Below are 23,471 nucleotides of genomic sequence, written 5' to 3'. Positions count from 1 at the left end.
CTGCTGACAAAACAGTTGGCTTGGGATGAACTGTGAGTGCTTTGTGGCTATGTCGTACTGAACAACTGTGTCAAACTGCTGCTGGACTGTTACTGATTACACAGTGTCATGCGACTGCCCAGTGCATTTTCAGTTGGTAAAATTGTCATTTCATATAGCCAGTCCAGATTGTTATAGTTGTGAACAATGTTTGGATAAATTTGGTCAATGAGTTTGTTCCTTCCCTGTTTAACATTAAAGTAAGTTATGGCAGTTGGATACACTTTCACATCTTTAACATCTGTGCTAGCATCAGTTGCAAGACAAAAGGGGTTTTCTTGTAAGTATTATAGTACATCACTCTGTGTTCCAGATGACAAAGAATTTATAAATTCAGTTGTTTTAGTTCTTCCACAACTTTATTTTTAGCAATGTGAGAGTCAGGATACATTTTTTTGAACAGCAGTGAAATATAATCTGCATAAGAAATTGGCGAGCTGCGTTCAACAATAAATGAACCAAAAAGCATTGGTGACAGAGTCTTCCATGCCAGATTTTATTCCAAATGATGACAATGATGCATTTGAAGACTGAAGGTTTGCTAGCTCTACAAATACTTCAGACAGAACATGATGACAGCAGTCATCACGACCGGCATGCTTTATAGAAATATCTACTGAACACACTGCACAAAAAACATTTTGGCCTGAATTTATTTGATTTTACCAAACATGACCATTCTTTACTATACTGTTCCTGAAATTTCTGTCCAGTTTTACATTTTTCGTCACACTGCCAGCCACTGTACTAACGCTTTGGTGTTCCACAATATTACTGTCTGAATTTGGTACAGTGTTTTTCTCACTTGCAGTCAGGATATCTTTCACACAGTTTAATTTCACATCATCAGTTTGTTATGCTTCCCTCACAGACACTATTAAAAATTGCTTAAGAAACAAAAAATTCTTAATTCCTTGCATTTTTAACAAACAACTAAAACTTTCCTTAGCAGCTAACACAATGTTTTCGAATTCCAAATGGACGAATATTACCACCAAACACAATGTAACTATTACCAAAAATACCAGCAGTCTATACACAATTCATGTGGGACAGTCCTGCTGTGTTTCCATGCACGAGTCACTCATCTGAATTTAAATATTTCAAAGAGTTCATGGTTCCTATTTATTACGTAATTGTTTATTATTATTATTCATTACATAATTTTTGTTCTCTTATGAAAAATCAGGGATCTACATTCTGGATGTATGTACACTTTATCACCACCTAGTATGTATGCACAGATTTACAGGTGGTTACAACTTCCACACATGGATGATGCGTCTATCAGTTTTCTTAGTTCCACTGCTAGATGGCTGTCACATTAAACTTGTACGTTGAAATCATTCATAGACAGGTTTACTACATACTTTACAAAGAAATCATTACAATCTGTACAACATTTAGCAGCATATGATTGGCGGAAAGCAAACAGTATCTTTTCCATTTCTTTTTTCTTTTTTTTAAACATGAAATCGATAATGTCCATTTCCATAATTTTTAGTACGTCTCCGTAACTCCCTAATGAAGGTGATAAATCCACAATAATTATAGACAATTCATACTAGTTGGCAGCTATGACGTAGCACTGTATGAAATCTTATCAAGATCTGCAGCTTTTTTGAAAGTGGTGCTTCAAAGATTCAGAAAGGTAAATACCTGGGTGTAAAAACTGTAGAAATATGAAATGGAATGATCACATAGGCTCAGTCATAGGCAAAGCAGATGGCAGACTTGGGTTCACTGGTGGATTTCCAGTGGAATACAATAAGCCTACAAAGGGGATTGCTTACAAAATACTGGTGTGACCCATTCTAGAATACTGCTCAAGTGTGTGGAAGCCATACCACGTAGCATTGACAGCAGATATTTATCGTATACAGAGAAGGGCAGAACAAATAATCACTGTTTTGTCTCACCCATGGGACAGTGTCATGGAGATGCTGCACAAATTGAATTGGCAGACACTAGAAGATAGATACAAAGTATCCTAGGAAAACCTACTTGCAATGTTTCAAGACTCACCTTGAAATGATGAATCTATAATTATTCTACAACCCTATACATCCTCTCCTGTAAGAATTGCAAGGACAAGACTAGATTAATCACAGTGTGTGCAGATGCATTTAAACTCTCATTCTTCCCAGGTTTCACACCCAGAACGGAATGGGAAGATGCCTTAATAACCGGTGTAATCGGATGTACCCTCTGATATCCACTGCTCAGTGGTTTGCAGCATATGGGTGTAGATGTATAAAAAGGTCTATAGATCCTAAGAACTGTTATAAATCAGTCATAGCATTTTGGTGCCTCTCAACGGGCTTTCACAAGAAGTGTGTTTTTATATACTTCCAGCTGGCAAACTACTGTTAACAAACGCACAGAACACTACATTGTCAGTGTGTTAATAATGCAGATAAGTTCTACATTATTTGTGGTGCAATTACATTTGCTTCATAGCAGTGATCAATTACATCACCTATTTAAAGAAAGGCATATTTACCGTATTTTGACTATAAGACAGGAGACCAGGACATGGGGTGCACTACACGTTCATCAAACCCCAAAATGGTTTGGAGGGCGATCACCAATCATCACTGATGACTTATTTCTGTGTAATTCCCATTTTAAAAAAATGAGTCTCTCTGAACAAAAATACCTCCGCAACTTCCCCTGTACCTTATGACAAGGTGCATCATCTTTCTGAACCAAGAAGTGAACTGTAACGGATGTTTAACTGAAGGTGAAAATCCTTTCAGTCCAAGAAATGTAAACTTCTCTCTTAAAGCATGTCATCCTGGATACATATGATGACGCATGGAAAGTTCAATGATTTCATTGGGAGTCTAGAACATTTTACAAATAAGGAAAAACTTTTGGCATTACATTTGAAACAGTGAAATTATCTATATGACTCTGCCAAAGTGTCTGCATTTTGAAACAGAACTAAAGATTTGGAGAAGTTCTTTAAAACTGAATGACCTCTCATAGTGCAAAGATATAGATGCACAGTCCTGATCTGTGGAGATCCTTCACTGATGCTTTGAAGATAAGTCTTAGCCCTGTAACTGCTACGGATGTCTTAACATGCACACCTTTCTACCTGTCCCTGTGTGTTCTGAACGTGTTTATGTGCACCACCAGACCTTCTACCTGGTACTCTGAATGTGTCTATGTGTAGACACATTCAGAGTACCAGGTAGAAGGTGCGCGTAAACAAGTTCAGAGCATACAGGAACAGGTACAAAGACATGCACTTTAACACATCCAGAGCAGTACTTTTACACAACAGTACCAACACAAAAGAAATTACTCCAGTCAGGCTATTTATCATATTTGGGTATGACTGTGCTAGATACAAGAGGAAAATGTGTGGGGGTTTCAAAGCTATTGCCATATTACTAGGTCCGTACACCTGATGCACCTAGCACAGTTGTTTCCTGTGCAAGAGGAAACCACTGTGCTTGTGACAGACATTACTTGCAGAAAAATCAGCCACAGAAAGAGGTTTTAACTTCTTAAAATGTTGTGCGTGGACTATCAATGTATCCAAGCAAATATTTTGTTCTGGCTCTACACATAAGACTGTGATTTTCGAAGTTTTTCTTTTTTTTTTTTAATTTAATTTAAATGGCTCTGCATTCATTAATTTACATCAAAAATTCCTCAGGTTCAGTTCAAAAAAACTTACATACAGATGTGCGGATGGATATGTGTGTGTGTGTGTGTGTGTGTGTGTGTGTGTGTGTGTGTGTGTGTGTGTGTGTGTGTGTGTGGGTGCGCGTGCGCGAGTGTACACCTGTCCCTTTTTCCCCTTAAGGTAAGTCTTTCCACCCCCGGGATTGGAATGACTCCTTACCCTCTCTCTTAAAACCCACATACTTTCGTCTTTCCCTCTCCTTCCCTCTTTCCTGACGAAGCAACCGTGGGTTGCGAAAGCCTGAAATTTGTGTGTGTGTTTGTGTGTTTTTTATTGTTTTTATTGTCTCTATCAACATACCAGCGCTTTCGTTTGGTAAATTACAGCTTCTTTGTTTTTAGACATATTACATTAAATATATTTGCACTTGCAAATAGGGACAACCAACAACTGTAGAATGGCATGATGACAACGAAAATTTGTGCCAGATCATGACTCGAACCCGGACTTCGCACTTATCGCAAGCAGGGTGACTTACCATTTGTCCATCTGAGCATGACTCGCAGCCTGACCCACTCTTCCATACATCGTCAACCAGGCTATGAGTTGTGCACAGATAGCCAAATGGTAAGGCAACCGCTTGTGGGAAATCCGGGTTTGAGTCCTGGATGGGCACAAATTTTCGTTGTTGTCATTCCATTCTACAACTGATAGTTGCCCTTATTCGCAAGTGCAAATACATTTAATGTATTTCATAGCGGCTGTAGTCACCGCAACGCCTGAATGCCAGTCCCAAGGAACTCTGCATTGTAATCAGAATAAAACAGGCACTGCAATATCATATCATCTTTACAGTGAGTAGCAATCTATCCTTTTCAGAAGCACTGATATTCCAAACTGGACTTTCCATTGTTTTATTAATTAAATGTGATTACATCTTCCATTGCTCTTTGTTTCTTTGTCCTTTAGTTCATTTTTTTGTGTCTACTTGTAATTTCTGACATGCACCTCTCAATTACTTTCAGGTTTGGTATAGTTTTCACACTTAAAAGTCCAAGGCCTTTTGCCAGGAGAAAAAACAATGATACTGATTGCAAACTTTCCTTTTCAGACACAATGAAGCCTTCATTACAAAAACCTATTTAGTTTACTAAAACCACTCCAGGCTACTTTTTACTCATACATTTATGTCTTCCTCTATACATCCAGCTGTCTTCCTCAGCAGCTCCAAATACAAAAACTCAATCTGTAACCTATTACTTTATTGTTAATTTGTATTCTTTTTTTTTTATGATCTCACTGTATATTACTTTTTAGTTTTATTATCCCTGATTCTCAAACCCCTGCCCAATCCAATCACCTACCCAGAACTTTCACCCACCCACCCTTCTACCCTCCCCCCCCCCCTCTCTCTCTCTCTCTCTCTCTCTCTCTCTCTCTCTCTCTCTCTCTCTCTCTCTCTCTCACACACACACACACACACACACACACAAATGAAATTGAATTAAGAATGTCATGATATCCATTTTAGAAAAGTACATCTCAATGTGAACAAAAAATTCAACATACCCATGGAAACAAACACTATTACATTAGTTTCCTATTATTTCTTGATGACAACAGGAGAAATCTACTTGTTTATCCTCCTGCAACAGCATCTGTAGAATAAAAGAGGAAAATCATATACAATTTGTTAACATAATCAGCATCACACAAATTACTCTTGTTGGGATACATACAATAATTTTAAACACAAACAGACTCAAAGACTGAATGCATCGGCAGAGTAGCAGAGGTCTCATAGTTTACTGACATTACAATTCTTAGAAAAGAGCCCCACAGACAATTTGAATTACTGTCAATGTTGAACAAGACACATATTACTTCTGTGTAAAACTTCATACACTTTAGAATATTCCTGCCATTTAAGGTTTAAATTATATGTGTGCTTTATGTAACTCCAGCCATTTCATAATTTTATTTCCATGTGAAAATTCAATGCATTAAATACCCACTAAAAAAAACTAAGACTGGGAATAAAATTGCAAAATTGTACAAATTATTACTCTGTAAATGCATCTCATTATGGGCCTAAAAACCAAAATTTCAGCAGGTGCACATGAAGCATCAGTGTGATTAAAAATAAATGCTTCATATAGGCCTATTGTGAAGGAAGTCATCAACAACAAATAAGTGCCTTCCCAGAGATTTGAAATTCCAACACTGATATCACTATCCACAAAAGCACTAAACTATTGATAGTTTATGCTTCAATTAAATCACAAAATTATTTCAGGCAAATTAGGAGGTTTAGGAATTCACAGGAGGAGAGAAATGTGGTTCAAATCATATTTCCAATACCGAACAAAGGTTGTAAAAATCACATCAGTTCATTTTTATCATAAAATGAAAAGCATTTGATATAGTAGAGCTATACAGTGATGTTTCAGATCCTTTGCGGTCCTTGTACATAAATGGTGTACTGGTCTCAGGACAGTTCTGGAAATTCTCATTGTTCATTGATGATGACGGTGTAACAGTAAGCAGCACAACAGAATTTTGGTATACAAATACTGCTCAAGTGAAACTGATTTGATGCAAACAGGTTGAGACTTAATGTAAATGAAACAGATTGCATATAATCTGCCATCTGTAGTGTGAGAAAAACCTTGGCTCTAATAAAATGAAACCACAAAAATATTGCTGGAAAGAAACGAACAACAGTAGTAATTACAGACACACGAATGAAACTTAAAAGTTCTTCATTCCTGAGTGAATGAACTCACAGAGTAAATAATATTATTTATATTGGCGTTAAATAAAGGTCATGCAAAAGCTGTTGTAGCCGTACTGATTCATAAAAACTAGAAATTGAGGATTGTGAATTACAGCTTCATTAATGAGGGGTATGTTTCTGCCATGTAAATGCTAGCATCAATTGTCAAACAGTTATGCTTCGACACAGTTACACCTACACGACTCCTTTGGTAACGGACTAATGGTGACAATGTTATAATCGAAATACAGACCTGCAATAAATTACAGATTCTGTGATTGACTGCTGTCCTCCTTTACATTTGAAGTACAAAACATTCCAGACAGTGTGAAACAAAACAGAGAGACTGAAAGGAAATATGAAAAGGATCAGCTAGTTGATACTGAGAAATATTCTGAGGGAAACGACACATGAAATTGCTATAGGAACTTCAAAACTAAGCCCACAGGGTTTCAACCACAAGGTATCTGATTCCAGAAAGACAATGGGCAATCTGCTCTAACAATCAAGAACACTGCATTGAACTCACCCGATAGTTCAAAGAGCTAATTAACTGCCCAGAGCCAACCCAAAGAGACCCACCAAAAGAATCTGAGAATACTAATCCAAATTCATTACCATCAGATGAAGCAGAAACTGTCAGTCAGAACAAAAGACTCAAAAACAATCATAGCACTGGGGAAAGGAAGAGGGAATTGTAGTAGAAATCCTCAAATCAGCAGACTCGAATGCCGTAAGAAATCACAAAAATCATGCGAGACATTTGGCAAACAGAACAAATTACAGACAACTGTAAAAATGCATTAGTTCATACGTTACAGAAGAAGGGAGACAGAACAGATGTAAATACCTACAGTGAACTCACAAATATTAATTGCATACAAAATTCTATCCCAGTGTCTTCTTGACAGAGCACAGGGATAACTTGAATAATAAATTGGAGAATATCTGGATATAAGACAGGATTCAGAGAAGGCCATAAGAGAAATTCTAGGTACAAAACTTGTAGAGTTTTGTTTACAAGTTTTCTACCTACAATTTTTCTTATAGTTTTGCATTCCTTCCCCTGAGTGTTTTCAATGTCTACTTTTGTCTTCCAAATTAGCATTATTGATGCATAGAGGCATTCTGGTTTAATTATTGTATTGTAATGTCTTAGTTTTGTGTGTCTGTAGATATATTTTGTGTCATATTTATTGTGTATAAATTGTAGGCCCATGTGGAGTTTGCTGGCCTCCCATTGAGCACTTCCCCTTGTGGCAGACAGGGTAATGCTCACCAGATATGGTGGGTACCAGGGAAATAAAATACCCAAGGTGGACCAAGACCAGCAGTTGCTGCCTTGTAGTATGATACTGGCTTATAAAAAGTCTGAGGTGAGTTAACCCTGAAAGAAAATCCTCAATTAAGTTAGGCCTGGGAAGCCAGTAAAGAAGATTATTTGTAGTTGCTTTCAAGACACATAAGAGCCTCAGAACGCAATCAACTCAAGATACCAGCATGAGCAGACTCATGTCAGGGATGATGGTTTAAGGCCTGATAATAGCCAGGGTCTTGTAAAATGCAAAGATCATGGAGAAGACTTACACGAATTGGGACCATCACCATCAGCCACATAGGAAAATGTGAAGAAATAGTGGACCTTATGGAAAGGAGAAAATTAATGATACTGGGGACGAGTGAAACAAAGTGGAAAGGGAAAGGCATGAAGAAATTAAGGAAACAGTACACACTGCATTGGCATGGAAATAACAGAGAGATGAAGAATGGTGTTGGTTCCATCATGAATAAAGATCTAGAAGGAGTCACTGACATTTAATACATTAGGGAGACAATAATAAAGATGACTGTACATTTAGGGAAAGAAAAGCTAACTTTCATACAGGTGTATGCAACTAAAACTGGATGTCAAGAGGATAAGACCAGTTTCTTGAAGATTTGGAAATTGTGATTGGTAAGATAGAGTGATCATTACAGGAGACCTAAATGCACAGATTGGGACAGATAGAACAGGATATGAAAATGTAATGGGACCCCATGGATATGGTAGAAGAAATGTAGAAGGTGAGCATCACCTAGACTTCTGTATGAGGAATGGGTTGGTGGTGAAAAACAGTTGGTTTGAGAGGAGAGAGAGCCATAAGATTACACAATACAGTTGGGATGGATTACAAAAGACTGCAGTTGATTATGTCATCATAGGTCACTGATGTTAGAGTAATCCCTAGTGAGAGCCTTGACAGTGATCACCATCTATTAGTAGCAGACCTGAGAAACTTCCATGTGCCAAAAGTACAGAACAAGAAAATGCCAAAAATCAAAGAATGGGAACTCCAGAAAACAGAAGAAAGCTGAATATCAGAATCAGATAAAATCCCTATTACCAAGAGATGAAAGGAAAAATGGAGAGGCAGAATGGACCACATTAAGATACACATTGGTAAAGGAAGCCACTGATGTTTGTGGGAAGACAAGTATGATGACAAGAGAGAAGGAAACACCTTGGTGGAATGAAAGTGTGAGAGCAGTAATCATGGAAAGAAATCTCTTCAGGAAAGAGAGTGATTGAGAGAAAAATAAACCCGAACTTATTAGAGATGAGGCAAAGATCAGAAACCTCAAACAAATGCACCGAATCAAGAAACTGGAAGTTATAAGAACAGTTGCAGAAGAAAAGACCAAGGCATGGAAGATATTCACTCAGAAATTGGAGGAGGACAGTAGAGGCAATAAGAAACTGTTGTATAGGGTTATCAGAGGTAAAAGGAAACCAATGAAAACCATAGAAGCACTTGAAGATGAAAATGGAAATCTGGTTAGGACAGAAAGTGACATGAGAGAAGTCCTGAAAAACCATTTCCATCACCTTTTAAATAGATCTACATCTACATTCATACTCCGCAAGCCACCCAACGGTGTGTGGTGGAGGGCACCCCACATGCCACCGTCATTACCTCCCTTTCCTGTTCCAGTCGCATATGGTTTGCGGGAAGAACGACTGCTGGAAAGCCTCTGTGTGCATGCTCGAATCTCTCTAATTTTACATTCGTGATTTCCTCGGGAGGTATAAGTAGAGGAAAGCAATATATTCGATACCTCATCCAGAAATGCACCCTCTTGAAACATGGACAGCAAGCTACACCGTGATGCAGAGCGCCTCTGTTGCAGAGTCTGCCACTTGAGTTTGCTAAACATCTCCGTAGCACTATCACGCTTACCAAATAGCCCTGTGACGAAACGCGCCGCTCTTCTATGGATCTTCTCTATCTCCTCTGTCAACCCGACCTGGTACGGATCCCACACTGATGAGCAATACTCAAGTATAGGTCGAATGAGTGTTTTTTAAGCCACCTCCTTTGTTGATGGACTACACTTTCTAAGGACTCTCCCAATGAATCTCAACCTGGCACCTGCCTTACCAACAATAAATTTTATATGATCATTCCACTTCAAATTGTTCCACACGCATACTACCATATATTTTACAGAAGTAACTGCTACCAGTCTTTGATCCGCTATCATATAATCATACAATAAAGGATCCTTCTTTCTATGTATTCACAATACATTACATTTGCCTTTGTTAAGGGTCAGTTGCCACTCCCTGCACCAAGTGCCTATCTGCTGCAGATCTTCCTGCATTTTGCTGCAATTTTCTAATGCTGCAACTTCTCTGTATACTACAGCATCATCCACGAAAAGCCACATGGAACTTCCGACACTGCCTACTAGGTCATTTATATATATTGTGAAAAGCAACGGTCCCATAACACTCCCCTGTGGCAAACCAGAGGTTACTTTAACGTCTGTAGACGTCTCTCCATTGAGAACAACATGCTGTGTTCTGTTTGCTAAAAACTCTTCAATCCAGCCACACAGCTGGTCTGATGTTCTGTAGACCCTTACTTTGTTTATCAGGCGACACGGCGAAACTGTATAGAAAGCCTTCTGGAAGTCAAGGAAAATGGCATCTACCTGGGAGCCTGTATCTAATATTTTCTGGGTCTCAGGAACAAATAAAGCGAGTTGGGTCTCTCATGATCACTGTTTGTGGAATCCATGTTGATTCCTACAGAGTAGATTCTGGGTTTCCAGAAATGACATGATACGTGAGCAACAAACATGTTCTAAAATTCTACAACAGATTGACATCAGAGATATAGGTCTATAGTTTTGCGCATCTGCTCGACGACCCTTCTTGAAAACTGGAACCACCTGTGCTCTTTTCCAATCACTTGGAATCTTCCATTCCTCTAGAGACTTGCGGGCTGTTAGAAGGGGGGCAAGTTCTTTCGCGTACTCTGTGTAGAATCAAATTGGTATCCTGTCAGGTCCAGTGGACTTTCCTCTGTTGAGTGATTTTAATTTCTTTTCTATTTCTTGGACACTTATTTTGATGTCAGCCATTTTTTCGTTCGTGTGAGGATTTAGAGAAGGAACTGCAGAGCAGTCTTCCTCTGTGAAACAGCTTCGGAAAAAGGTGTTTAGTATTTCAGCTTTACGTGTGTCATCCTCTGTTTCAATGCCTTTCAATGTCCCAGAGTGTCTGGATATGCTGTTTCGATCCACTTACTGATTTAACGTAAGACCAGAACTTCCTAGGATTTTCTCTCAAGTCGGTACATAGAGTTTTACTTTCGAATTCACTGAACGCTTCACACATAGCCTTCCTTACGCTAACTTTAACATTTTTTAGCTTCTGTTTGTCTGAGAGGTTTTGGCTGCATTTAAATTTGCAGTGAAGCTCTCTTTGCTTTCGCAGCAGTTTCCTAACTTTGTTGTTGAACCACAATGGGTTTTTGCTGTCCCTCACAGTTTTACTCGGCACGTACCTGTCTAAAATGCATATAACGATTGTCTTGAACTTTTTCCATAAACACTCAACATTCTCAATGTCAGAACAGAAATTTTCGTTTTGATCGGTTAGGTAGTCTGAAATCTGCCTAAACAGGCAAACCTTCCTCCCTTTTTTTTATATTCCTATTTACTTCCATATTCATGGATGCTGCAATGACCTTATGATCACTGATTCCCTGTTCTGCACTTACAGAGTCGAAAAGATCAGTTGAAGAACCAAATACAGAACTGGAAATCCACACTTACAATGCAGAAACTCCCATCACATGAACAGAAATAGAGGCAGTCTTAAAATCTATGCCTAAAGAAAAATCTTCAGGTGCAGATGAAGTGAACGCAGACATAATAAAGCCAGCAGGTATTCAAGGCATACAATGGCTGCACCAAGTACTCAATGCCGTAAGGGTACATAACAAAATACCTGCGGATTGGAGCAAGGATGTAATAATTCCCCTGTTTAAGAAAGGTAGCAGACGGAAACCCACCAACTATAGAGGAATAGCCATATTGTCTGATGGACTGAAAATACTTGAGAAGATCATAGAAAACAGACTGAGAACTATCGTAGAACCACAGCTGGAGGAGGAACAATATGGCTTCAGAAGTAACAGAGCAATAATAGATCTAATTTTTAGCACCAACATGTTGATGGAAAAGTATTGAGAGAAAGGCAAGAACCTGGTCATTGTATTCCTGGATATAGAAAAAGCCTATGATAGTGTTATAAGAGAGATGATCTGGGAATGCCTGAGGAAAAAGAATGTGCCTGAAGGACTAATAAGAAAAATTCAGATGTTGTACAATGACTGTACTAGCTGTTTACAAATTGGGAAAAGACGATCATCATGGTTTGAGACCAAAAGTGGAGTTCAGCAAGGAAGTGCACTGTCCCCACTACTATTCATCACTGTTACAAATACTATAATGAAGAACATCAAGGAGAAGTCAGGTGAACTGAATGCATTTGCCTTTGCTGATGACATCATGTTATGGGGTGAAACTGAAGAGGAAGAATAGACCAGACTCGATGAATGGAAATCTCAGCTCCAGAAATATAACCTCAACATCAGCAAGACCAAGACAGTAGTGATGGCAGTCAACATAGATGTACAACTAGCGAGTGTAAAACTAGGAGACCATCAACTACAGTGTGTGGACAGTTCTTGGTTGGTTGGTTGGTTTGGGGGGGATGAAAGGGACCAGACTGCGACGGTCATCGGTCCCTTTTTCCAAAAAAGTAAAACCACCCAAAGAGAATAAAAAACGAACAACAGGAAAGACGTCAGACGACACAGGACAAGAAATACCCCTACAGAGATCAGACAAAACAAATTAAAATCACACAGAGTGTGACAGTGGTTGGCCGACCATAGAGATAAAAAGGAAAAGCCAACCACTGAGAACACATTAAAAACTCAGCGTAAAATCGTAGGCCAATGGCCAGAATCAACACAAACGAACAGAACAAACACTCAGAGTAAATAATAAAAACCCCCTGCCCGAATAAAACGGAAAACTAAGTCAGCCATACCAGGGTCATCACATAAGAGGGCAGGGAGCGTATCAGGCAGCGCAAATGTCTGCCTGACCACAGCTAAAAGGGGGCAGGCCAACAAAATGTGGGCCACTGTCAAAGCCGCCCCGCAGCGACATACAGGAGGGTCCTCCCGGCGCAGTAAATAACTGTGTGTCAGGTGGGAGTGGCCAATGCGGAGCCGACAAAGGACGACAGAGTCCCTGCGGTTGGCTCGCAGGGATGACCGCCACACAGTCGTCGTCTCCTTGATGGCACGGAGTTTATTGAGCATGATCCGATTGCGCCATTCAGCGTCCCAAAGCGCAAAAACGTTTCGGCGGAGGACTGCCCACAAATCAGTCTCTGGGAGGCCAACGTCCAGAGACTGTTTACTCGTGGCCTCTTTCGCCAGGCGGTCAACATGTTCATTGCCCGGGATACCGACATGACCGGGGGTCCACACAAAGACCACAGAGTGGCCGCAACGCGCTAGAGTATGCAGGGACTCATGGATAGCCATCACCAGACGAGAACGAGGAAAACACTGGTCGAGAGCTCGTAAACCGCTCAGGGAATCGCTACAGATAACGAAGGACTCACCTGAGCAGGAGCGGATATACTCTAGGGCACGAAAGATGGCGACTAGCTCAGCAGTGTAAACGCTGCAGCCAGCCGCCAAGGACCGTTGTTCGGAATGGTCCCCTAGAGTTAGCGCATACCCGACACGACCAGCAACCATCGAACCGTCGGTGTAAACAATTCCAGAGCCCTGATACGTGGCCAGGATGGAATAAAAGTGGCGGCGGAAGGCCTCTGGAGGGACCGAGTCCTTCGAGCCCTGTGCCAAGTCGAGCCGAAGGCAAGGGCGAGGAACACACCACGGGGGTGTACGCAGAGGCGCCCGGAAAGGAGGTGGAACTGGGAAAAACCCAAGCCCGCAGAGAAGCTCCTTGATGCGTACGGCGATCGGACAACCCGACCGGGGCCTACGGTCTGGCAGATGGACGACTGACTGCGGGAACAGGACACGATAATTTGGATGCCCGGGCAAGCTAAAAACATGGGCAGCACAAGCGGCCAGCAAACGTTGGCGTCGGAACCGCAGTGGAGGTACACCTGCCTCCACTAGGACGCTGTCCACAGGGCTGGTGCGGAAAGCACCAGTGGCAAGGCGTATCCCGCTGTGGAGAATTGGATCCAGCACCCGCAATGCAGATGGGGATGCTGAGCCATAAGCTAGGCACCCATAATCCAGGCGAGACTGGATTAACGCCTGGTAGAGCCGCAACAGGGTAGATCGGTCGGCGCCCCAGCGGGTGTGGCTCAAACAACGCAGGGCGTTGAGATGCCGCCAACACGCTTGTTTAAGCTGCCGGATATGAGGCAGCCAAGTCAACCGGGCATCAAAAAGGACACCCAAAAACCTGTGGGTCTCCACCACAGCAAGAAGTTCGTCAGCAAGATAAAGCCGCGGCTCAGGATGGACCGTTCGGCGCCGGCAGAAATGCATAACGCGGGTCTTGGCAGCCGAAAACTGAAAACCACGCGCTACAGCCCAAGACTGCGCCTTGCGGATTACGCCCTGTAGCTGACGTTCAGCTGCTGCAATGCTAATAGAACTATAGTAAAGACAGAAGTCGTCAGCATACAGGGAAGCGGAGACAGAATTTCCTACTGCCGCAGCGAGACCGTTTATTGCAATTAAAAACAGGCAGACACTGAGGACAGAGCCCTGGGGTACCCCGTTCTCCTGGACGAGGGAGGAACTATACGAGGCCGCGACTTGCACGCGGAAGGTACGATACGACAGAAAATTTCTGATAAAGATCGGCAGAGGGCCCCGAAGACCCCATCCATGAAGCGTAGAAAGGATGTGATGACGCCATGTCGTATCGTACGCCTTCCGCATGTCGAAAAAGACAGCGACCAGGTGCTGACGGCGGGCAAAGGCTGTACGGATGGCCGACTCAAGGCTCACCAGATTGTCGGTGGCGGACGGCCTTTACGGAACCCACCCTGAGACGGAGCCAGAAGGCCCCGAGACTCCAGCACCCAATTTAAGCGCCGGCTCACCATCCGTTCAAGCAACTTGCAAAGAACGTTGATGAGACTAATGGGACAGTAGCTGTCCACCTCCAGAGGGTTCTTTCCAGGTTTCAAAATGGGGATGACAATACTTTCCCGCCATTGCGACGGAAACTCACCCTCGACCCAGAGACGGTTGTAAAGGTCGAGGAGGCGTCGCTTGCAGTCCACTGAAAGGTGTTTCAGCATCTGACAGTGGACGCGATCTGGCCCGGGAGCGGTATCAGGGCAAGCGGCAAGGGCACTCTGAAATTCCCACTCACTGAATGGAGCGTTGTAGGGTTCAGAAGCGTTGGTGCGAAAAGAAAGGCTCCGACGTTCCATCCGCTCTTTAATGGAGCGGAAGGCCTGGGGGTAATTCGCAGAAGCGGAACTCATAGCAAAATGCTCTGCTAAGCGGTTTGCAATGACGTCGGAGTCAGTACAAACTGCTCCATTCAGTGAGAGCGCAGGGACGCTGGCAGGGGTCCGATAGCTGAAGACCCGTCGAATTTTGGCCCAGACCTGCGATGGAGTGACATGGAGTCCAATGGTGGACACATACCGCTCCCAGCACTCCTTCTTGCCTTGGCGGATAAGGAGGCGGGCCCGCGCACGCAGCCGTTTGAAGGCGATAAGGTGGTCCATGGAGGGATGTCGCTTGTGACGCTGGAGCGCCCGCCGGCGATCTTTAATCGCTTCAGCGATCTCAGGCGACCACCAAGGCACAGCCCTCCGCCGAGGGGACCCAGAAGAACGGGGAATGGCAGACTCGGCGGCAGTGACGATGCCGGCGGTGACCGATGTAACCACCGCATCAATGGCATCAGTCGAGAGAGGCTCAATAGCGGCAGTGGAGGAGAACAAGTCCCAGTCAGCCTTATTCATAGCCCATCTGCTAGGGCGCCCAGAAGAGTGACGCTGTGGTAGTGACAGAAAAATCGGAAAGTGGTCACTACCACACAGGTCGTCATGCACACTCCAGTGGACAGATGGGAAGAGGCTAGGGCTACAGATTGAAAGGTCAATGGCGGAGTAGGTGCCATGCGCCACACTGAAGTGTGTGGAGGCACCATCATTCAAAATCGAGAGATCGAGTTGCGACAATAAATGCTCAACGGTGGCGCCTCGACCTGTTGCCACTGACCCACCCCACAGAGGGTTATGGGCGTTAAAGTCGCCCAGTAATAAGAAAGGTGGCGGCAATTGGGCTATCAGCGCAGCCAGGACATGCTGCGCGACATCACCCTCCGGTGGAAGGTAAAGACTGCAGACGGTAAGAGCCTGCGGCGTCCACACCCTAACAGCGACAGCCTCTAAAGCTGTTTGTAGAGGGACAGACTCACTGTGAAGAGAGTTAAGGACATAGATGCAGACGCCACCAGACACCCTTTCATAAGCTGCTCGGTTCTTATAATAACCCCGATAGCCACGGAGGGCGGGGGTGCGCATTGCTGGAAACCAAGTTTCCTGCAGAGCAATGCAGAGGAAAGGGTGAAGGCTGAGAAGTTGGCGGAGCTCAGCTAGATGGTGGAAGAAACCGCTGCAGTTCCACTGGAGGATGGTTTTGTCCATGGCTGAGAAAGGCGTGCCGGGACTGGGACGGCAGATTACGCCGCTGGGTCACCTGCTGCCTCCGATTGAGCACCCGTGCTAGTGCTATTCACGGCGTCTGAGGGACCGGCAAGATCGAGGTCCTCAGCGGACGCCAGAATCTCCACCTCGTCCGCAGACGCAGAGCTAGAAGGTTGCGATGGGGTGGCTACCACCGCGCGTTCCTTGGGCTTAGAGCTGCTCTTCTTTGATTTCTCACGCTGCTCCTTGGGTTTAACTGGCTGGGAGGGCTTCACCGATTCAGTCTCCGGGACTGAGGAGGATCGGGAAGCCCTTCGACCTGCAGATTGTGGGCACTTACGCCACTGTTGATCGTCAGCCTTCCCGCCGGTGGAGACCTGGGAAGGGAGGGACCCAAGGGACCCCTTGCGAGCGTGAGAAGCCGAAGAAGTTGGACACTTCTCCGGCTTAGAAGTGGGGACCGACGTCCCCGATGGGGGGGATGGTGTTGCTCCTGAGGTAGGTGGCACAGGAGCAATCCGGTGGGTAGAGCCCCCCACTGGCAAGGGGGCAGGAGGAGTTGTACCACTCGTCGATCCGGCCGGAAGGCGCGAAACTGATGGGGCTAGCACAGGTGTTGTAGCAGCGGCGTAGGAAGTTGTCATTCTCACTGGATGTAATCGGTCGTATTTCCGTTTGGCCTCAGTATAAGTCAGTCGGTCCAGGGTCTTATATTCCATGATTTTGCGCTCTTTCTGGAATATTCTGCAGTCTGGCGAGCAAGGTGAATGGTGCTCCCCGCAGTTGACGCAGATGGGAGGCGGGGCACATGGAGTATCGGGATGAGATGGGCGTCCGCAATCTCGACATGTGAGGCTGGAAGTGCAGCGGGAAGACGTATGGCCGAACTTCCAGCACTTGAAGCACCGCATCGGGGGAGGGATATAGGGCTTGACGTCACATCGGTAGACCATCACCTTGACCTTTTCCGGTAACGTATCACCCTCGAAGGCCAAGATGAAGGCACCGGTAGCAACCTGATTGTTCCTCGGACCCCGATGAATGCGCCGGACGAAATGAACACCTCTACGTTCTAAGTTGGCGTGCAGCTCGTCATCAGACTGCAAAAGGAGGTCCCTATGGAAAATAACACCCTGGACCATATTTAAACTCTTATGGGGAGTAATAGTAACGTTAACATCCCCCAACTTGTCACAAGCAAGTAACCTGCGTGACTGGGCGGAGGATGCCGTTTGTATCAGTACTGAGCCAGAGCGCATTTTAGACAAGCCCTCCACCTCCCCAAACTTGTCCTCTAAATGCTCGACGAAGAACTGAGGCTTTGTGGAGAGAAAAGACTCCCCATCAGCTCTCGTGCAAACTAAGAATCGGGGCGAATAACTGTTACCTCCATCCTGGGACTTACGCTCTTCCCACGGCGTGGCCAGGGAGGGAAACGTTTGCGGATCGTACTTCTGAGCATTAAATTGAGCCCGAGAACGCTTAGAGACTGCTGGCGGCTGGCCGCCAGCGAGAGATGATGTACCACGCTTCATTGCGGGTCATCTGCCCTGATGCCACCTACTCCGACCAAGGGCCCTCCCCACGGGCGCCACCCAGCCACAGCAAAGGCCACCTGGCAGGATGGCCGTTGCCGGGAGTCCTGATACCCCAGGAGGATAGGCATCTACTCCTTGGCATACGTGGGGAGTTAACGGCGCAGGCATCAGTAGAGCGATCCCTGTGTTGTCAGGGGGCTACAACCAAGAGGGTACATGGCGGCCCCACCACAACGAACTGGCTACCGTGCTGGATCTTAGGTGCAAAACTGTCCAAGGTCGTCGTCGCAGTTAAAAGAAACACTGCAGAGGGCAGCGTGGTAATCGCACCCAGGGACGTATCCCCGCCCTAAAGATCGAAAACGAGCGGGACACCATTGCAGCGACGTGAAAGCCGGCTAAAGATCTAATTGCACGACGGATACAGTGCACCATGTAAGGCGCCCTTCCCCAATTGGCTCGCTCTTCGGAATAATTTAGAAAGATGGAGGTCAAACCCGAGAGGGGACCATCACATAAGGCCAAAGCATGTGAGACTCCTTTTAGTCGCCTCTTACGACAGGCAGGAATACCGCGGGCCTATTCTAACCCCCGAACCCGCAGGGGGGTGGACAGTTCTCTGAAGTGTAATCTCTACTGATAATTTGGTCAGAAATGAAATCACCAACAGAGTGCAAAAAGTATCTGAATTCTACCAACAAGTAAGATCACTTTTATGGGATGACTTGATTCCGAAACCAGCTAAACTGTTGATGTTTAATAGCTATTTCATACCAATATTGACCTATGGTATCGAAACATGTACCCTCACAAACAAGACAATCATCAAGCCTGCTAGCATCAGACATGAAATTTCTTAGATCCACCATCCAGAAGACCAAGATAGACAAGTTAAGGAATGAGGAGATGAGGAAAGAAGCCAGAGCAAAGACATTCCGATTAGAATGAATTGGCACATCTAAACTTCGATGGTGTGGGCATGTGATGAGAATGGAGCCAACTAGAACAGCCAAAATAAATTTGGAAAGACAGGTGGATAAGAAAAGACCTCAAGGAAGACCTCAAACTCGATGGGTGGACTTGATTAAGGCAAATCTAGTGATCAGAGGATGGACAGTGGATGACGTTCTCCGTGAACAGGTGTATCTGGACAGGACGAAGTGAAAGAGGCTCATTACCAGTACCTGAGAAACTGGAACTGTTAAACGATGATGACAAAATTTGTAGACAAATCATACCAATTCAGAAGCAATCAGGAAATCAAACAATATACAAATATTCACACTGGCATTAGAAAATGATGGCTAAGATTCTATGAGCACATTAAAGGAATGAATCTAGACAGATTTACAAAACAAATAGTCAATTTAAAACAAGTGTACGGCCAAAATAGACACGATGAAATGAGTTGGCAAGGTCAAAACTGACATGAAACTGGCAGGAATTACTCCAGTATATGAACAAAACCATGATACCTTCTGGTCGAAAATTCACAAACAGCAAGTTGACCAAATACAACTGTCACCAGTCTCTAATCTAGTGGTTTTCATATTTTAAGCTGTAATATCCATAGTCTGAGTAACAAATCTTTTGAACCTGAAGCTGCTATTAAGAGGCCAGTATTGATTGTAAGTGTATTGTGGAGCTCAGGGATGGCAGTTATTGCTGAAACAACCAGGTTTCGGTTATATCAGCTTTCTTCGATATCAGTTTAACGTGACATTTAAAAGTGTTCAAAATAACCATTTTCTGATATGACCAGTTTTCAGTTTTTTATTCATATTATTTCTTCTAACAAATGTAGAAATCAAAAAAAAAAAAAAAACTGAAAAATTTGACACTGTTTCAAGATACATAGCATCAAGAATCAAAAGCTTAGTCCATTCACCGTTCACTGCTTTTGTCAAAAAGTAATAAGTTGTCGAATACCAAAAAAAATTACCAGTTTCAACTACTGAATCTAATTTTTTTTACTTAAACTCTGCTCAAAAATCACTTTGTGATAGGGAATCATACCACTATTTGGGCGTTACAAACAGACAGTAATAAAGGGTGAAAACTGAGGTTGAAAAACTGTTTTCTCATCTTAATGTGTCTTTTTTTCTAGGGCTACAAGAAGATAAAGGCATATTATGTGCACACAGGCAGCATATCAGCTACTTTCTATTTTTATTGTACACACTGAATGAATTACTGTTACGTTTTTAATGTGTTACTATTACAATAATTTCCCTCCTCTTCTATTATGTCATGGAAACAGCAGGCAAATCTTTAATATTTTAAAGCAAATGAAGCATTGTACTTCATTGCTAGATCACTACCTAAAATTATGAGGTTAATTCAAATGCAATCTGGTCAGTGCGTCTACCTTTGCCTTACACATAAGATGGCACCACGTAACTGCAGGTATGGTGGTGCCGTCTATTGGTAGAGAGAGTGATGCGTGCGTGCTCTTTGATGTTGCAGAGTGTCAGTGTGGTTTCACACCGAAGAGAAACTGGTCACAGAAGTTATCGTCCACTACCGAACATGCAGGCGAGTAAGCAGGAACAATGAGAAGTAATTCGATTTTTGGTGGCAGAGGGAGTTGGAGGCTGTGAAATGTATTGAAGGATGAAAGTTGTGTATGGTGAGTACAGTCTTGAGTTGTTCAAGTGTTGCGGAATGGTGCAAATGATTCCTTGAGGGGCACGAGTAAATGGAAGACGATGCTCGTCCTGGAAAGGTTCATCATGTCATCACACTGGAAATGGTTGTGGAAGTGAATGCTTTAGTCTTGGACAACCGCAGAATCACCATGGACGAGATCCATCAGTTACTGGGTATTAGCGTAGGCACTGTCCACACCATAATGCATCAACACTTGAACTTTTGAAAAATCTGTGCACAGTGGGTTCCCCACCAACTGACCACCGAACAGCGCAATACTTGTATGGCACTGTCTTTGAGTCATCTGCACCTCCAACTCCCTCTGGCACCAATACGGCTTTCTGTCACGTAATGTCACAGGTGACGAAACATGGTGTCACCATTATGAATCGGAAAGCAATCGTCAGAGCAAGCAGTGGAAACACTGCGACTTCAACACCTCCAAAGAAATCAAAGGCTGTGCACACCAGTTCTGGTAAGGTCATGATGTCCTCCTTTTTTTACCACAAGGGCCCAGTGCTTGTCGAGTTCCGGAACGGGGAACCACCATCAATGCCCAGCATTATCAAGACACTTTTCAGAGCCTTACATGAGCCATCAAGTCGAAACACCGGGGCATGCTGTCCGATGCCATTATCCTCTTGCATTTCCACCGTACAGTTCCCATCTTTCACCGTGTGACTTTCATGTGCTTGGACCTCTAAAACAAGCTATTCATGGACATTGATTCACAACGGACGTTGAAATGTGTGACACGGTCCAGGCCTGGATCCGACAGCAGCCTACTAGCTTCTTCAAGGACAGAATCGACCAGTCAGTCTCACAATGGGATAAATGCGCCAATAGTTTTGGTGACTATTTTTGAGTATGTGTACTGCATATAGCTCCTTTTTTGAGTTAATAAAATCATTGCCATTACTTTACACTAGTGACTGGGTTTCATTTGAATGCCCCTTATATTTCCAGAATAGGGTTGATGCCATCAAGCAATTCTATGGATGTCTGGTGATGACAGCAAAAAAACTACCATATAGAACTGGTAAAAGCAACTCTTGCACACTGCACCTACACGCGTACGTTAAGCCACGACACATGGCAACAGGGACATTATTGTCTCAATGATGCTGTACCAGTTCTTATGCCACATGTTTGACACTTGTTTCTGTTGGCACTGTTACTAAAATAGCACTGATTACTTTTCCCATGTTCTATAACACCACAATACTTCAAATCAATGCAAACTTTATGAATAAAAATTGCTCCTTTTTTAAAAAAAAGTTTATTGAAAAACAAAAAAACAAAATCAGCACTGCTCCTATGGCTAACTGACATTTTGGTTTTTACCTGGTTATTAGTAAAATAGCATGCAGTTTTACTGTATGATTAAATGATGATGGCGTCCTCTTGGGTAAAATATTCCGGAGATAAAATAGTCCCCCATTCGGATCTCCGGGCAGGGACTACTCTAGAGGATGTCATTATCAGAAGAAAAACTGGCGTTCTAGGGGTTGGAGCGTGGAATGTCAGATCCCTTAATCGGGCAGGTAGGTTAGAAAATTTAAAAAGGGAAATGGATAGGTTTAAGTTAGATATAGTGGGAATTAGTGACGTTCGGTGGAAGAAGGAACAAGACTTTTGGTCAGGTGAATACAGGGTTATAAATACAAAATCAAATAGGGGTAATGCAGGAGTAGGTTTAATAACGAATAAAAAATAGGAGTACAGGTAAGCTACTACAAACAGCATAGTGAACGCATTATTGTGGACAAGATAGACACGAAGCCCTCGCCTACTACAGTAGTACAAGTTTATATGCCAACTAGCTCTGCAGATGATGAAGAAATTGAAGAAATGTATGATGAGATAAAAGAAATTATTCAGGTAGTGAAGGGAGACGAAAATTTAATAGTCATGGGTGACTAGAATTCGACAGCAGGAAAAGAAAGAGAAGGAAACGTAGTACGTGAATATGGATTGGGGCTAAGAAGTGAAAGAGGAAACCGCCTGGTAGAATTTTGCACAGAACATAAGTTAACCATAGCTAACACTTGGTTCAAGAATCATGAAAGAAGGTTGTATAAATGGAAGAACCCTGGGGATACTAAAATGTTTCAGATAGATTATATAATGGTAAGACAGAGATTTAGGAACCAGATTTTAAATTGTAAGACATTTCCAAGGGCAGATGTGGACTCTGACCACAATCTATTGGTTATGAACTGTAGATTAAAACTGAAGAAACTGCAAAAAGGTGGGAATTTAAGGAGATGGGACCTGGATAAACTGAAAGAACCACAGGTTGTACAGAATTTCACGGAGAGCATAAGGGAACAATTGACAGGAATGGGGGAAAGAAATACAGTAGAAGAAGAATGGGTAGCTTTGAGGAATGCAATAGTGAAGGCAGCAGAGGATCAAGTAGATAAAAAGATGAGGACTAGTAGAAATCCTTGGGCAATAGAAGAGATACTGAATTTAATTGATGAAAGGAGACAATACAAAAATGCAGGAAGTGAAGCAGGCAAAAATGAACATAAACGTCTCAAAAATGAGATTGACAGGAAGTGCAAAATGGCTAAGCAGGGAAGGCAAGAAGACAAATGTAAGGATGTAGAGGCTTATCTCACGAGGGGTAAGATAAATACTGCCTACAGAAAAATTAAAGAGACCTTTGGAGAAAATAGAACCACTTGCATGAATATCAAGAGCTCAGATGGAAACCCAGTTCTAAGCAAAGAAGGGAAAGCAGAAAGGTTGAAGGAGTATATAGAGGGTCTATACAGGGGCGATGTTCTTGAAGACAATATTATGGAAATG

At 43.2% G+C, this 23,471-nt stretch overlaps 1 protein-coding gene across 3 annotated transcripts in view; it reads right to left on the bottom strand.

Annotated features, from left to right (window-relative positions):
* LOC126188182 (putative transferase CAF17 homolog, mitochondrial) overlaps window positions 1–23,471 on the bottom strand; it is a 67,222-nt gene that overhangs the window by 29,300 nt on the left and 14,451 nt on the right. For 2 of the 3 annotated variants that reach the window (XR_007537828.1, XR_007537829.1), the window contains exon 2: window positions 5,249–5,337. The exons of the other annotated variant lie outside the window; for it this stretch is intronic. The gene's annotated coding sequence lies outside the window, so the exon portion shown is untranslated. Of the gene's footprint in view, window positions 1–5,248; window positions 5,338–23,471 lie in introns of those variants that run through there. 3 annotated transcript variants of the gene reach the window in all.

This window comes from Schistocerca cancellata, chromosome 5 (genome assembly GCF_023864275.1).
Source record: "Schistocerca cancellata isolate TAMUIC-IGC-003103 chromosome 5, iqSchCanc2.1, whole genome shotgun sequence".
In the NCBI taxonomy this organism is placed as follows: Eukaryota; Metazoa; Arthropoda; class Insecta; order Orthoptera; family Acrididae; genus Schistocerca; species Schistocerca cancellata.
The sequence above is the reverse complement of the archived record's forward strand: the minus strand, read 5'-3'. Positions and strand labels throughout refer to the sequence as shown.